At 42.5% G+C, this 16,988-nt stretch overlaps 1 protein-coding gene across 3 annotated transcripts in view; it reads left to right on the forward strand.

Moving 5' to 3' along the window:
* Sulf1 (sulfatase 1) overlaps positions 1-16,988 on the forward strand; it is a 164,972-nt gene that overhangs the window by 39,227 nt on the left and 108,757 nt on the right. For all 3 annotated transcript variants that reach the window (XM_075971381.1, XM_075971384.1, XM_075971382.1), the window contains exon 2: positions 3,066-3,160. The gene's annotated coding sequence lies outside the window, so the exon portion shown is untranslated. The remainder of the gene's footprint in view (positions 1-3,065; positions 3,161-16,988) is intronic.

Consider the following 16,988-nt stretch of genomic DNA (forward strand, 5'->3'; position numbering starts at 1 on the left):
CCTAACCTGGTTTGAATAGTGAGTTCTGGCCATGCTTAAGGACAGAATGAGACCCTGTCTCAAAACCTGTCAACAAAACCATGATAAACACTGCATGGTGATTCATGCCTGTACCTCAACACTCTGGAAGCAGAGGTAGGAGAACTAGATCAAATTCAGGTCTGAACTACGGTAGTGTAATTCCAGGACAACCAGAACTGCACAGTGCGACTCTGTCTTTAGAAAACAAAAGAATGGATGAGAATGGAAAAATATACAAAACTCAAAAACAACAAAACAATAAGAAAATGCTACCGGCATATATACTAGCAAGACTAGGTAGATGTTTCTACTCATGGAGCACTACAGTTATTCCTTGGGTGTCTATCCCTGGTGTTTGGTTGTGGGACACATACACACACTATGAATATAAGTCTGAATCCACAAGTCCCTTATATAAAAGAGTACGCATAGTGTTCATATGTAATGCATACATACGTTTCTGTACATCTTAAATTACTAGGCTGATTGTAACACAAATCCAATGCAGATGTTATGCAGATAGCTATTATATCTATCTAATATAATTGGTCTAATAATACCTAATACCTAGGGAATAAATGACCATGAAGATAGTCCATGTATATTATGTACACAGGATATTTATTTTTGAAATATTTTTGATCCTTAGTTGGTTCAATATGAGGGTACAGAATTTTCAGGTAAGATGAACCAAATCACTGTATATATATCATTGAAATTTAAAGTAACTATAATTAAATGTTAACAACCATAAATGAACAATAATAAATAATATTAATTCTACTTGCCAGATGGTGCTGATTTAATGACTCTACGAAATAAATTTATTTTTATCAGGAATTAATTAGGTTTCTAGATTAATTTTAATATTTATTTTAATTTATGTTTATGAGTGTTTTGCCTGCATCTATATATTTATACTGTATGCATGCTGGAGGCCACAAAGGTCAGAAGAGGGAATCAGAGCCCTTGGAATCGGAGTTACAGAGGGTTATGAGCTACAATGTGATTGCTTGAAACTGATCGCTTCCCTGACAGTACAGACAGTTTTCTTAACCTTTAAGCCATCTCTGCATAACCAAAAAATAGTTTAATGAATTTCTGTTGTGTATTTAGTGCTGTGCCTAGTTATAGTAACAGTTATGAATTTGGCATACCTGCAAAAATATCTGTGAAATACATTTTCTGGTATAGATGATGTCACTGAGAACTGTGCCGGTCTTCCTACAGTGTAGGGGCGCAAGTTTGACTCTGGGTGTGCGTGTAGCAGGCATGGACTCAGGCTATCTCATTCTCTTTTCAACTCCCTGTAACAAATTGCTAAGCTGTCATTTTCGGCATACGTAATCAAAGTCTGTGCTGATACGGCTTAGAAAAACCTTTGCATATGTTTTTGCTCAACCGTGGACAAAGGTGTATGTAGAAACAAGTGTGGAAAAGTAAGATCTCTTGGCAACCTAGAATTAATTGTTCAAACTAGCCCAAGAAATAATGTCTTGTGGGAGAAATGCCTTGTTGTTTTTCAAGAGAATACAACCCTCTTATTAGATGCAGAAAGTACCCATACTTCAAAGGCCTGTTTTTCAAAAGAGTGTACTGAGGTAGAGACTAAGTAACACACTCAAGTTCACATAACCTGCAATGGTGTCTCCTGAAAGTACACCATCTTCCCTTAGCAGCATGTCCATAGCAATGTCCAGAAACAGGTAGTGTTACCTTGATGCTAGACTATGCCAACCTGACCACAGACAGAGAGAGCATCCTGCATCACAGTCAAATGCAGGGTGCTTTTGTTAGTGAAGCTGGAGATTGAGCCTAGGGCCTTACTCATGCTGCGCACACACTCTCTCCTACTGAGCCATGCTGCACCCAGCTTCTCGTCTGTACGTTTCTCCTCCAGAAACTCTCAAGGAATAGATATGTATACATGTATATATAATCATCTATGTGAAAGTTCTAGAACTTACCAAGTTTCAGGATGAGAAGCAGAAGGGGTCCTCTAAGGCCTCATGCACGGGCGTACCAGATCAGAGAGTGGCATCAGGAGTTCAGCCACTCTCTGAAGGTGAAGAGAAACAGTGAGGATGGGGTAGCAAGAAGAAGGTGGCACAGAAACCTGCCGGTACCAGAGGCCCTACCGCAGAAACCTCAGCATATGTGAGATGCTTAGGGCCCCAAGGGTGGCTCCTAGAACTGCCCACATTTAACATGAACTCCAAAGCCAGTCCAGAACAAGAGATTACAGGTCTGTGGGGGCAAACAAGCTGCAGCCATGGCCTCTGGGGTCCCTCTGTGTAGATAACATACAGTTGCTCTCACCCAAGGAGAGGTAAGAAAGCTTGAAGTTTTACATACGATCACTCTTAAACACTGTTGTTTCCATGAGAAAGAACTAAAAGGGAAAGGAAATAGTGAATTGTTAGATGGTGTGTGATTTTCTATTCTATCCTGCTATTTCCTCATCTAACTTATATACTGTACACACATTTACCCAGCCCCTCCCCCGTGTACTTGTTAAAATGTGGTATGCTAGGCTTCATGAAATAATGCATGGACACGAGTGCTGCATTTGCTTGGGACACATTTTCACCTGTTGTAAATGCAGAACGGAAACAAACTGAGCCTCTTGTGAAGGCTTCCTCTGCTACTAATCAAATAACAATTTTGGAAATATCCTAGGATTCTGCGTGTTTCCCTTAAGAATAGATCCCGCAACCTGAAATTAGACGTCCCTCAACTTTTAAATGTGAAACCCACTGGAAATCTTTATGAAAAGGAATTCTCCTTTATTGGATCTATGAAATTCAAACGAAGAATAATATGAAATGGTATTAATGGGAAGCCATTCCCTTAAAGAAAGGCAAAATGGAAGCTTCTCAAAAAGGGCTGAATTACCCGGTGTGCTTCAAAGAATTAATGTGTGCTTGTCAGAAGATTACTCCTCGTGGTATTCTCCTTTTGAGGCTGTGAGAGCGTGACATCTGAGAGATGGGAGACATTGCTGACAGAAATGCCGTGGCTAACACCTTTGTTCTCCATCCCAGGTGCTGAGGGCCAGCTGCCATCAGCTGGAGAAGGTGAATCTGGCAAATGACATGAAGGTTCTTCAAGGCAGACTCATTGCAGGGAAGCTTCAAAGGTATGCATCTGAGTTTTCTCTCTTAACTAATTGAAGTGGGACCAACTGAGCGGTGTGTAGACGGGGAAGTTTGGTAGCTAACGGGAACCCGAGTCCATGGTCCTACACCTTCCTATGCCTTTGTTCATCTTGGCAGGGAGAGCCAAAAGAGGCCTTGGATTTGGCAGTCAGGCCATAACATGAGTCCTAAGGAATGCCACAAAAAAATAGGACTCTAAAGAGTCACATGACTTAACATGATCTGCTTGTTCAAAAGTGAGTTCTGCCTCACAAGAGTCAAGAAATGCACGGCGGGCCAGCCCCTCAGTCACTCCGGTGTACTGCAATGTCGGAAATGGAGAGATGTCATCCATCCTGTTCACAGATTGTCTTCACATTTTCTGGCCTAGGAAGATAAGTGTTAGCACCTAGAATGTCATGGGAATGGGAAGAACTGTGGAGACCTGCCACAGCAACTAGACATTGGTCCCCAAAACACATCCCGGAGTTGAATTCACTCCAAGGAGTTATCCCTCAAGTGTCCAGTTCAACCCCAGTTTAAGCATATGCAGTAGAAACTGCTGAGTTCCCACAGTAGAAACTGTGGAGTTCTTTCGGTCTCTGATTTTTTTTCCTCTTCAACATCCATCAGCCTTTGCTTGGTTTTCCTTCAAAGACTCGCATTGGTTCAGGTTGTCTTGGAAACAGTCCCCTAGCCACCAGAAAGCTCATGAATCTCACACAGGGAAATAAAACAAAGCGAAATCTTCTCTTCTGCTCTGTCTGGATTTCAAGTCTGTCTTCGGAGGGTGTTCTATTCAGTTCCTGTGCATGACAAGTGAAGAGAGGCATGGCCAGAGTGTCTGGGCACCCAGGGTGACTCCCCTGTCTCAGTATTCCATCCTAGAGACTTTCCAGCAGGCTTTCTCTGTCTGGGAGCTGTTGGGGCGGGATATCGCTATGGCAGGTCACTCTACTAGTTATCTGTGTGTGGAATCCATAGGGAAGGGAGATTTTTGAAAAGGAGCCTTCCTATGTCAAAGCCGTCAGCAGCTGGGCGAGGTGGCACATGCCTGCAATCCTATGATTTGAAAGATGAGGAAGGAGGATTGAGAGTGGGAAGTCAGCCTGGGCTACCCAGCAACACCCAGCCTCTAGCAAAACAAATCTTCCTGCAAACAGGGGAGGAAAACATTCCCAAGCTATACAGGTAGGAGAAAGTTCTGGAAATGAAACCACAACCTCTCTAGAGTTCTCCGTTTCTCCAGTCAGTTTGCCAAGCATCTCTTTGTGACCCTCAAGGCCTGCACGTCAGGTTCTTAGGGACCAAGATTGGCCTTGAGAATGATTTCCCTGAGAATTAACAATGGAAGATAATGTTCAGAATTACAGAAACTAACGTTGGAAATCTCAGCATCGCCTGCTGCTTTCCAGCTACCTCATAGTATCTTCGGGTGGTCCATGCTAGGAAATGGCCTCTTTTCTGGAATTTGGTTCTTTTTTTTATCTGACCAGTCACCTTTCATGTCACACTTGCTTCTTTTTCATGAGAAATTTTCCCCTTAAGGCGTTCCACCCTTTTCAGTTTCCAGCATTAGTCTTTTTGTGAGGAAGTAGGCTGTTTTCTGTTTTACTGTTCAGCTTTAACATGAAGGACTTGCATTTCTTAACAACCTGCAGGCTCCCTGTAGAGTTGCTTTCAATCAATCTCCTTTTTTCATATTTGAACAGGAAAATCCAAATTTCTGGTCTGAATGGCTGTCCCTCCCAACCACGTCTGCATTCATGAGCCTCTCGTTCAGGGAGTTTAGTAGAAAGAAACGCTTCCTTTTAGAATGGATCTGGACACTTGGCACCATTTTACTGACTACTGAGGCCTCAGAATGGTGGCCTGTGGCATTTCCTTTGCTTCTCTATTCATGCTGTCGTGGATAGTGTTCTTTTGCTTAATATTCATCAAGAGCTACCTGTTGAGAATAGGGAGGTATCTCAGCCTATAAGTGTTTGCTTTTGAGACCTGATACCTGAGTATGATTTCCCAAACCATGTAAATGTGAAAAAAAGAGGACACTCCCAAAGTCGTTCCACACCTGAAGTATGTTCATGCCCCTAATAGCTATTAAGGTTAAATAAATGTATATGCATGTGCACGCTTGCACACACACATACACACACAAATACACACACACACACACTACCCTCTTGGACTAGGGATGTAGCTCAGTGCTAGACCACATTTCAAGCATGAGCGAGGTTCCAGTTCATTCTCCAGCATCACTAACTAAACAAATCTGCTTCTCTGGTTCTAGAAGTTGGTATTTTCTCCAAGATACATAACACAAACAACAGAACTGAGAGACACGGTCAGCAAGCCTCCAGCTCCTGCGGATCGGGTGTGTTAGTTGTCTGGCTTGTCATACAACAGCACTCTTGACAGGAACAACCTAAGGGAAGGCAGGTTGTCTTGACTCACAGTTTCAGGTTAGCATGGTTGGGATCGGTGGCTGCAACAGCTTCATCCTCTGTGGGGCGAGATCTCACAGAATAACTTGTTCACATCTTGGCAGTTCAGGAAGAGAGTTTGTGTGGAAACCGAATTAGATGTCACCTTCAAGGCCTATGTTAACTGCTAGACCGTCTTGCAGACAGTGTCAGAATCTGAGGACCGAGTGTTTAAACACTGGGCCTGTGAAGGCCATTTCACATTTAAAGCATTACAGTTGGATTGCCAGAAGACTGACTTTTTTTAAATTCATCTATTTTTATTTTATGTATGTGAGTATTTTGCCTGCATGCCTGGTACCCACAGAGACCAGAAGAGGGGTTGTGTTCCCTGAAACTGGAGTTACAGGCAATTTTGAGCCACTATGTGTGAGCTGAGAATCAAATCCAGGTCATCTGCAAGAGCAGCACATCCCCTTAAGTGCTGAGCCATCTTGGAAAAATTAGAAATTTTTTTCAAATTGCTATTGTGTGTGTGTGCGTGTGTGTAAGAGAAAAAAGAGAATAATAGGGTGTTTATGGATGCCATGTGGGTGTGTCAGATAGGTTGTCATGTGAAAGTCACCAAAAGAACCCTGAAAAGTCTGTCTCAGGACACTTGGGAACTTCTCAGTGTTCACATAGAAAGTGTTTACATGTGGGAACAGATTATTGACATCCACTGAGCACAGTTTCCAGCTAGAAATATGCCTGCCCAAATAGAAATGGCTGATACTGTCCCTTCTGGGCTCTGACATGGCACTGATGGACAAGGTTTGGTTCACCTAGGTGTGTTAACTTACAAAAAGGGCTTGGCTGTTTATAAGGAAATTAAGACTTTGTGTCTCCCATAGCGCAGGCTGGCATGGAACTCACTGTGTAGCCAAGGATGACCTTGCATTTCTGACCCTCCTGTCTGCGTACACCTCCGAAGTGTTGGGATTTTAGGAGGGTTCCTCTAAGCCCTATTAGAAACTCCGAGGATTGAACCCAGGGCTTTGTGCACATAAATGCTACATCCCCAGTCTTGACGACACCTAACTGGAGTGGAAATCAAAAATATATTTTCTATATTTACTCTGTGTGTGTGTGTGTGTGTGTGTGCATTTAGGACTCAGTTCTTTCCTATTACCACATGGGTCCTGGACATCAAACTCAGGTTGTCAGTCTTGGCAATAAGTACCTTAATCGAGATGAAACACTTCGTTACCATGGTAGGACATGTTTTCAAATTGTTTATGTGTGTATGTGTGTGTGTGTGTGTGTGTAAGAGAGAGAGTCAGAGACAGAGAGACAAAGACACAGATACAGAGAGACAGAAAGAGACAAAGGGTACCACATGGGTACCTGGAGGCCAGAGGGTATAGACTCCCTTGGAACTGCAGTTAGACAGTTTTGACCCATCATATGGATGCTGAGAATCAAACCTAGGTCTGCTGGAAGAGCAGTAACTGCTTAACCACTGAGCCATTTCTCCATCCCTCCCCCAACCCTATCCTTACAAGTATGCCTAACACAGACAGCTCTGTGCTTGTGATACTTTATTCTGTACAATATTTAAAGTCACATATAATATATTAATTTAAATTTAAGTGACTTTACAATTTCTCATCAACTATACTATTAAACCATATCTTTTCAAAGAGCCTGAAATTGATGCAGACTGTAAACACTGTTAAAATCATTCCTCTTAGTATCCAGTAAGCACTTAATGCTTCTCCAAATTCATGCCAATGTATACACGCTCTTGTTTTATGAAGACTCTTTCTCATTAAAGGAGGCAGCAGAATGCTAATATTATTTAAAAGTGTGCGTTAATTGTAAGACAGCATAATAGCTGCCATGAAATTTTAAAAAGCATTAAAAGAAAACAAAAAAATTACCCACAACTCAAATACATCAGTCTTCTCTGTGTGAATATACATTTGGGATAATAACAGAAAATTGCTGCTGTGTGGCTGCTTAGTTTTAACTCTTTGTTTTTAGATGTTACCCTGCTGGGGACTAATTCCTGCCCGAGCACTTTAGCTTCCTCCAAAAGCAGCAACTCTACACCGTAGTGTTCAGCATCGCATAGAACTGCACACAGGCAAGATGGAGAACTTTATTCTAATGGTCCTTCTTTTGGTAGCAAACAGCTTACAGTTTGTGCATTGCCTTCTTAGTTCTACTTGACTTGGGCATAATTCTCTTACCTGAGCCGGGACACATATATTGCTTTTGCTTTTTCCCCAGAAGACACAACATTCCAGAAGCACAGTGGATAGGAAGTCTATGTGGCTGTATTCCAATGCTCCATTGTCCTTTCACCCTTTGGAGGCTAAAAGACTTTGACATGTGACTTCAATAAAAATCTATGAGAAAATCTAAGAAAGGAAAAGTCACCCATATTTGTGTACATATATGTAGACTTTAAGCAGGTCCCTTTAGGCAGTACATCCAGTGAGCTTGCAGGGTTGACTGGGTTTTGTTTGTGGGGCTGAGGATGCAACCCTCTGAAGGTGGATCTCTCTACACTGGACTCCACTTGAAGCCTGGTGAGTTTGCATCCAAAGAAGATAGTAGATACCAATGGGAAGAGAAATCTGGTTCCATTGGGTTGTGCCATCGCTAGCTGACACAACTTCTATTCTCATTTAATCAAAACCTGTCCCATCATTCAACAAGGCTCAGCAGCTCTGGCTACCAATAGAACAGCGCTTTGTTTTACAGAAGGAGGAGGCCAGCTACAGGAACTCTGCCCGGCCAAGGAAAGCCTGTCTGCCCTTGCTGTAATGATACATTCTGACAGGAAGTTAACAGGAAGAGCATATTTCCCTGTTGAGAGAATGCAGTCCAATTATGTTGAGGACTGGGGCTGTGAGACATTCACAAGTGACCATCAGGAGAAAAAGAATGAGATGATGTCATTCTTTGCCAGGACAATCACTGAAATGAAATCAGGTCATGCAACAATAGTCTGCTTCTGTGCTTGGAGCCAGAAGTCGTTAGAACAGATTCCTGTGCTGTGGTGTTTCTCAGAAAGCATCTCAGGACCGCTACTCCCGTGATCATGTCTCCTCCTAAACCCTGAAGGCACACGAGACAAGCAGACTCTTTCCATCTGATGTGAAAATGACCTACACTGGGGTCTGTCACTTGTTTAAGATGACAATGTCACCACTCACTACAAAAAAAGTGACCTGATTCTTGCAGCATGTTTTCTATAGAGAAACAAGCCAGGCACACAGCTTAGTACCAGACCCAGTGTTTTTAATCAGGGTTCCTTATTGTCGGAGAATTCTGACTGGCACACTCCAGTTCAGAAGGAATGTATCCCTCCGTACACAGTTTCAGGAAGTCACTTTCTGAAAAGAGGCACTGCCTCGTGACGGGCTAGAACATTATTTCAGGGAGTACCAACTCTGCTTACAAAAGAACCGTTTGGTCCGTGTGGCTCATCCCATGTTCCTAGTTTCAGTGACAAATATACTCGATTTCATATTTCTTCTCTCAGGAATGTCCAATTTGACCTCATTTATCTGCTCAAATTTCACAAGAGTACTTGATAATTGCAAGGGAAGGGTGGACTTTCGGAGAAGCCGTGCCCAGAATAATTAGGCAGAAAGGTCAAACTGCTGTCGCTTCACTGAGAGAGCTTCAGAGAAATTAGCCATCGGCCAAGAATTTTCTATGTGGTTTTACAGTAAAAAGGAAAGACTTTGTGCAGGTGCCTTACTAAAACATGTAGCTTGAAGACTTTGCAAGGTCTTCAAGGGCGTCAATGTGTCCCGGTTCTTGTGTGTGCCGTAGCGTATGTGAAAATCTTAAAGAAAAATAACAACGTGGGAATTCATCTTCACTTTGTGCTTTTGTTCTTGAGTTCCTCGGGAGTCTCACCTTGTTATCGAAGGTTTGGAGACATTGTGATCTCTGTGAGGCAAATGTGTTTGAAAGCCCTTTTGGCTACTACTACCCAAGTGCAAAGAGGGGCGTTTAGATAGAATTGTATCTCGGGGCTGATGCTAAAGCAAACAATACCACCCATATTTGGAAATGAAAGGCAGGTTAACTTGAAAAGATTAGTTTTGTTTTTATTAATGTATATGTGTGTGTGTGTGTGTATATATATACATGTGTGTTCAGGTGCTCAGGGAGATCAGAAAGGGGAACTGGGTTCCCTGGAGCTAGAATTACAGTGGTGTGAGCCTTCTGATCCTGCTGCTGGGACCTGAACCCAGGTCCCCTACATGAGCAGTAAATACTCTTCATCGCTGAACCATCTCTCCAGCCCCGGGGCAGTTGTTTCCAATTTAAAAAGTGGATAAATATTTCTGAAAAACTGTCAGCACTATCATAAGCTCCCAAATTTCCACTTCCGGTTTCCTTCCTATTTGTTCTTGCATGATGTCTCAGTCCCTTGTTTAGCATCAGCGGATACCAGCATCTAAAATGCACTTAGCTCTTTACGCAAATCTATTTACAAACCAAGTAATTTAGTCCTGGCGTCTTTTAATGAGATTCACAATAAAATTAATTTTAAGAGCTATTAGCTTTTACATTTTTTAGCAATAAGGGAGTTAGTGGCTTGATGGACTTTTGTATTCTGAGGAGAGAGAGAGAGAGAGAGAGAGAGAGAGAGAGAGAGAGAGAGAGAGAGACAGAGACAGAGAGAGAGAGAGAGAGAGAGAGAGAGAGAAGCCTAAATGCCCCAGGTATTTAATTAATCCGTCCTCATCCTATAATTCATAGGCACCTAGTCCAGCCAGAAGAGCCTGTGTGATGGTGCTTAGCACTGCATGAGATCTGGCCAGCTGCCATTCTGAGTGGTCAGTACTATGCTATACGGACCACAGGGACTTTGTCTCCTGGAGATAAGAGTATAGAACTGAGAACCAAGAACGCGTGCTGGATCTGGTGTTAGGCACTCCGCCTCCAACTTTCTAGGGAATTAGAATGTACTTTTCTCATTTCCCCTGGCTGGGATGTTGTAAATAAAGAATGCAAAAGCACTTTAGGGGGAAGCAGCCGTAGGAAGCCACTCAAACCTAACCTCCCGCTCTTGTTGTAAAAGACTAAGGCATTGTATGATCATCATTAGCTCTTATCAGAATGTGTTGTTCCCAGCACCTTATTGCTCCTCATTAGTCTTTTAGTTCTATGTCTGTCTGCCGGTAAACTAATCCCAGTGTGTGTTTTTGATGGCTGGCTCATATTCAAAACTCTTTGGCAAAGAAGAGAAGCCATGTAATCCCCAAGATTCCAACTCCATGTTCAGTGCTAGAGAATAGAGAACTCTAAGTCAATCAAATAGAGTGAAGACTATGAGCTTCAGCATTGGAAGAGAAGAGAATTGGTAAGGACGCATATGTGGTCATAGTTGTTGAAGTCCAGCTAAGGATTGGCTCCGAACAGAACGTTGGGAAGAAGACTATGGTAAGACCAACTCCCAGGGGAGAAGTTCTGCTTGTTGATTGGCTCCTGCCACCCACTAAAAATGGTTGGAAGACCATCTTTATCAGGATCCTCTGACAGATCCTACCCCCTCCAACACACAAACACAACTCAAAAAAAAAATAATAATGACATCCCCCACCCTGATCTCAAGTGTCTATCATGGACTTTCCTCCCAGGGAGATGTTCAGTTTTCGTGTTAGCCTTTCCTACCCTCAAGCACTGATTCACAGAACTCCTTTCAAATTGATCACATCCAGGATCTCCACTTAGTAGTGCTGACACGTCCCTTCTGGGTGAAAAGAGAGGAATGCAGTTTATAGTTCTCATTTGGAAGTCTACCCAGTTTAATGAATTTTCTCCCCAGGTGTGAAAGGATTAAGGCAGAGATCACGTGGCATGACTTGCATATACATGTATGAGCATCCGTTCTAGCAGCAGTTAGCCCCTCAAAATGACAGGCAAGAATTCTGACCATCAAAACATTGGGCTTTTGTTAAGCAGCAACGCATAGGCAGTAGAGCCTTGCAATTGACCTGATTATAATTAGACTAGAATATTGGCTTTTGAAGCTATCTAGAAATATACACGATGATGCCCGATGAAGTGGCATATAAGGAACCCTTCCTACTTTAAGGAGACTTCAGGAGGGTTGCAGGAGTGACCACCTGCAAAGATGTCTTTTCCTGAAATCCAAATCCTCCTCTTATATCCCTCATTTATACTGACCTGTGAGATAAATGAACAGAGATTAGGAATGCAGATTGCTGCCTGCATTTGGATCCCTGCATTGCTGTTTTCTAACTGGGGCTTCGTTTCTTTGTTACGGGTCAGATGGGAATGTGTTTCAAAAACTTACTTGCTGAAAGTCTCAATCACATCCTCAGTGTGATGCTCAGAGGTGGAACTTCAGGAAGTGATTAGACCATGAAGCATCTGGCCTCATCAATGGGTTAGCCCATGAGTGGATCCATATCCGATGACAGCATTGGAAGCTTTACTGGAGGAGCAAGGTCCCTAGGCATATGCCCATGAAGGGTAGACATCATCCCTGATCCATCCCTTCATCTTTCTCAACCTCTCTCCCTCAGTCTCTCACTGTCACCCGTGACATGCATCCTAGGTACCCTGGACTTAGAGACTTTCCTCCACCACCATGGTCTTGCCTTGTCACGGCCTCAAAGCAATGGAATCAGTTGGCCATGAACTAACTGAAGGTGCTGGCACCCTGTCCAATGGAAAATAATCTTCCTCCTTTAAGTTTCTCGCCTTGGGGACAAAACAGTGACCAACACAGAATATTAAAGGAAGATTAAAAGGTGGGAAAAGAAGAAAGGGGTCCAAGTTACCACAAAGGACTGAAGAGATAGGCAGATGGACGGGGCTTTGATAGACGAAATTCAGTGAGACTGAGGATGGGAGGCCCTTGGACCTCTGATTAAATTAAGTATGAAATTATAGTAGAAGAGAAAAACAAATCTAGTGAATGAGGCAGTGAGCAAGAAAAGAATCTGCTTGTACATTGTGCTTCCCTGTCAACTTCTGCCTTTGCTTTATTCACCATGGTGGAGGTTTTTGTCATCTTGGTGCTGGTAGAAGAGGAAGTGTTCCAGGGATATGCACAATGCAAGGAAAAATAAACATAAAATTTAAACAAAGAAGGTTCTGTATACAGTTGTTATCCAAAATGCTTGTCCACAAATATAGATTTCAGAGGTTTTTTTTTTTTCTAAATTTGGAATAGTTACATACATCGTGAGATCTCAGAGGGGAGGGACGCTCAAGTCTAAACACAAAATGCTTTATATTTCATGTAAACCTTGAACACACAACCTGATGTTAATTTCTTACAATATTTTTGATAACTGTGTCTGTGAAATAATGGCTTGAATTTCTGCTTGTCATGTAGTGTGGGTGTTACAAGTTGAAGATTCTGAATTTTAAATTTATCAAAAGGCTATTTTTATGGCACTTTCTGTACTCTTGTCACCGTGTTTAGAGCTAATTGACCCTTTGACTTTTTCAGTAATTGTTTCTTAAGATATGTGTCTGTTGTCACCACTTCCTTCTGGACTGCAACTCCACGTGTGTCACCGCAGCTACTGCTGCAGTCACTGCACTGTCGCTGAGACAGAATTCATATTTTCAGAGACTTCTGCTCCAGGATTGCATTTTTTTTTTCTGTTTGGTGTTTCTAGCTGATTATTTTTACCAGTGCCGTTGTTTCATTATGGTCCAATTTTTCTTAAAACTTTTCGTAGTGTTTAAGATTGGGTCTCACTATCCATATCCCTGGCTGGCCTGAAACTCTGCATAAACCAGGCTGGCCTCGAACTCCCAGAGGTTCGGCTGGCTCTGCCTGCTACGTCCTGGGATTAAAGGCCATGCTAAGCTTCTGTCAAATTCCTGAACAGATATGCAACTTGTATATGCAACATGGCAAAGTCCTCTCCTGGGATAACTCTATCTTTTCTATCCACTTCTCACAAACTAGAGCTTTCCCACCAGGAAGCACTCTAACCCCACCTCCCTGCCCACCACGTTAGAGCCTAAACCTTTTCTTTTCTTGTCTTTTCTTTTCTTTTCTTTTTTTCCCTTCTTCCTTCTCTGGGATGGTGGGGACTGAAACCAAGGCCTCACACGCATCCACAGTACTTCACTGAGCTATGTCCCTAGCCTTCCTGGCCCTTTTAACTTCTCTTTAAAACAAGGCCTCCCTACATGGCTCAGGCTAGCCTTGGGCTTCCGACCCTCCTGCTCCCTCCTTCTGAGCAGCTGGGGTTAGAGGCAGACCCAGCTTCTTTATTTCCACATTTCTATTGACTCCACCAACTGATCTACAGCCCTAGCCATGATTTTCATCTTGTCCCCTTAGGCACTGAGATCCTTACAGGGAATGATGGGATCTCACTGAGCTCTGCATTCCCTGTGAGGAACAGAATGTTTAGCACATGGCACACGTTACAGACAATATTGAATGAAGGAAATGAATGACTGTTGTCAAAGCTCTCCATAATGGTCTGTATATTAGGGGAGTCTGATCTAAATGCCTATGTGTTTTTTGTGACATGTGCCTGTTTTCAACAACAGAGAAGTCTATTGAGCAACCAAAGCCAAGAAGCTAGAAATGCGTGCTGGGACTGGACTAATACTGTATTAAGTTTACTAATAGTCTTCATAACTCTATGACTGCACCCAGAAGAAAAAAGTCATGTTTCCAGGGATGACAGAACAGCGATGACGTGAAGCTGGCAAACGGAGCGTCTGCCTTCGGGGGTTTCTCTCTCTAACTATGAATAGCAGGATTACAACTTCGAGAGTCTTCCGAAGTATTCTGGTAGCTTTTTGAGTTAAACTTGGTTGGCCTTTTGACTGTCTAACTTGCTGCCTTCCTATGTCAAAAAGTCAACGCAAAAGAAAAGTTAGTCAAATTGCCGTGAGTGGCAGGGAACGAGAAGGAGAAGGAGAAATTCCTCCAATTTCATGGCCAAAGATTTTTTTTCTAAAATGTTTTTAAAAGATCTGCTTGTTTTTATTTTGTGTGTATGAGTGTTTCCCTGCGTGTATGTATGTGCACAGCATGTGTGCCCTGTGCCCTTGCAGGCCAGAATATGGCATCAGATGTCCTGGAACCAAAGCTATGGATTATGGTAAGCCACCATGTGGGTGCTGGGAGCTGAAGTCAGGTCCTCTGCAAGAGCAGCAAATGCTCTTAAGCTCTGAGGCATTTCTCCAGCCCTCTAAAATCTTAACAAAATACAATAAAAATAGCTTTCATACAAAATAATATCTATAGCTGAAAACATGTAGGATTTATAGAAGTCTCTTAAAAATCAGTGATGCAAAATATCTCTAAATATAGGTACATCTTTCCTTATCATAGCTTCAACTCATTACTGAAGGGTCCCTGAAATTCAGAAGTATTCCAACTGTACAATGTACACATACCACGTACTTTGTAGTTAAAATCTTGTTCTCATAATATTGTTATGACACTATCTTCGAAAATTTAATCTCTCTTTATGTATAGAGCAGTGGTTCTCAACCTTCCTAACGCTGCAGCCCTTTAAATACAGTTCCTCAGGTTGTGGTGACCTCCAACCATAAAATCCTTTTATTGCTACTTCATAACTATAATTTGGCTACTATTATGAATCATATTATAAATATCTGATATACAGGATATCTGATATGTGACCCCTGTGGGGTCCCGATCCACAGGTTGAGAACCACTGATCTACAGGTGTGTTAAAAATCATTTGTTCTTCCTCCCTCTGTCCCTTGCTCTATTTCTAGCCTCTTTCAGTTTAATAGCGGTATTCTATGTCAAGGACGTCTGCCCTGAGTAAGCTGTCTGCACTTTTGGCTTCTTCTAGTCGTCTTTGGCAAGTCACCCTTTTAACTCTGTCCTTCGATCACACAACCTGCCAGGTGGAAGTAATAATTTGACCTCTTCATGGATGGTAAGACCCCCGGCAATTCTAACAGCAGAGCAAAAATCTAGTGCGTTATTGTGGCACACATTTCAATGGAATGCTTGTTCTGTTTCAGGTCAGGGGGAAATGCCATTTAAAAAGCAGAGATTTAAGTTTGTGGTTGCAAAACTGTTTAAAGCTAAGGGTTTAATTTCACTTTGGGTTTTTTTTTGTGTTTTGTTTTGTTTTTGTGTTTTTTTTTTTCCAAACCTTCTCCCCTTGGTTTACATTGCCCAGTTAAGAATTTAAATGGAGGCCTTTGCCAAAGCCTCAGGTTCCACCTGGTTTGAGGTTGAAGCCACATGAAGCCACTGCATTTTGCATAGTTTCCATTTGAAATGATCAAGCAGCTGGGGTTCTCTTTCAGGGTGGGCCAGGCTTGCAGGGAAATTTGGCCAAGTCTTTAGATGAACCTGCTTGAAGTTTTGATTTTATATCAGACCCTAAAAGGAGGCCACTCATCCAGCTCCACCTTTCAAAGGCTGCCATTGTAATGTCCCCAGAGTGTGTATATTCATTCCTTCCTAAGAGCGAGGTGTAATGACACTTCATAGAGGAAGGTGGGGAGCATTTTCCAGCCACTTGGCGTTCACTCTAATTGGGAAACCAGACGGGCTGGGGAACCGAGCTCTGGTGTCAGGCAAAGCATTTGGAGGAAAGAATTTCTTTTGATGTCTCAACAAAAGGATTTTCAAGTAAATAGCTCAGAGACCCATTTAATTCTTTTTTTTTTTTTTTTGGCTTTGTTTCTTCCTTTGCTCAAGCATTCATCAATGCAACCGATATTCATTGAGCATTGCTACTTGCCAGGTGTGTTTAAAATGCCCATCACGGTGACAGAATACCTGAGGAAACCAACTCAGGAAAACGCTTTGTCTGAGCTAATGGTCCTGTGTTTGGGGCCTGACTCAGGGGAGTACTTCAAGCCAGAAGCATATGCTCGTTACACAGAAGGGAAAGGGATCCCAAAGTTCTCTTTAAAGAGAAGTCGCAAATGTCCTAGCTTCCTCCCACTAGACTTGACCACATGAAGGTTCCACCACCACCTGGGAACACTTGAGATGTTCAACAAAGCCTTCAGCATAAGGCCTTTGGAGGACGTCTAAGAATCAAACTATGGAACCAGTCAGGGTGGTGCATGCCCAGAATTTCAGCTCTCAAGAGGCCAGAACAGGAGGATCACAAGTTCAAGGTCGCCCTGGGCTACATAATAAGACTCTGTCTAAAAAGCAAAAGGCAAAACAAACAAAAACAGAAAAAAAAACTCAGACTATAGACTATGCCAAGACTTATTCTAAGAATTTGAAATGTTTTAGTGAGCAAAATATTTCGATCCAGGACTCTGTGGCTATCACATTCTAGCAAGAGGAGAAAGACAATACATCTAATTGTATCTGCCACACACACACACACACACACACACACACACACACACACACACACACGTGCACCTCTAATTG

The sequence above is a fragment of the Microtus pennsylvanicus genome, chromosome 5 (assembly GCF_037038515.1).
Source record: "Microtus pennsylvanicus isolate mMicPen1 chromosome 5, mMicPen1.hap1, whole genome shotgun sequence".
NCBI classification, from domain to species: Eukaryota; Metazoa; Chordata; class Mammalia; order Rodentia; family Cricetidae; genus Microtus; species Microtus pennsylvanicus.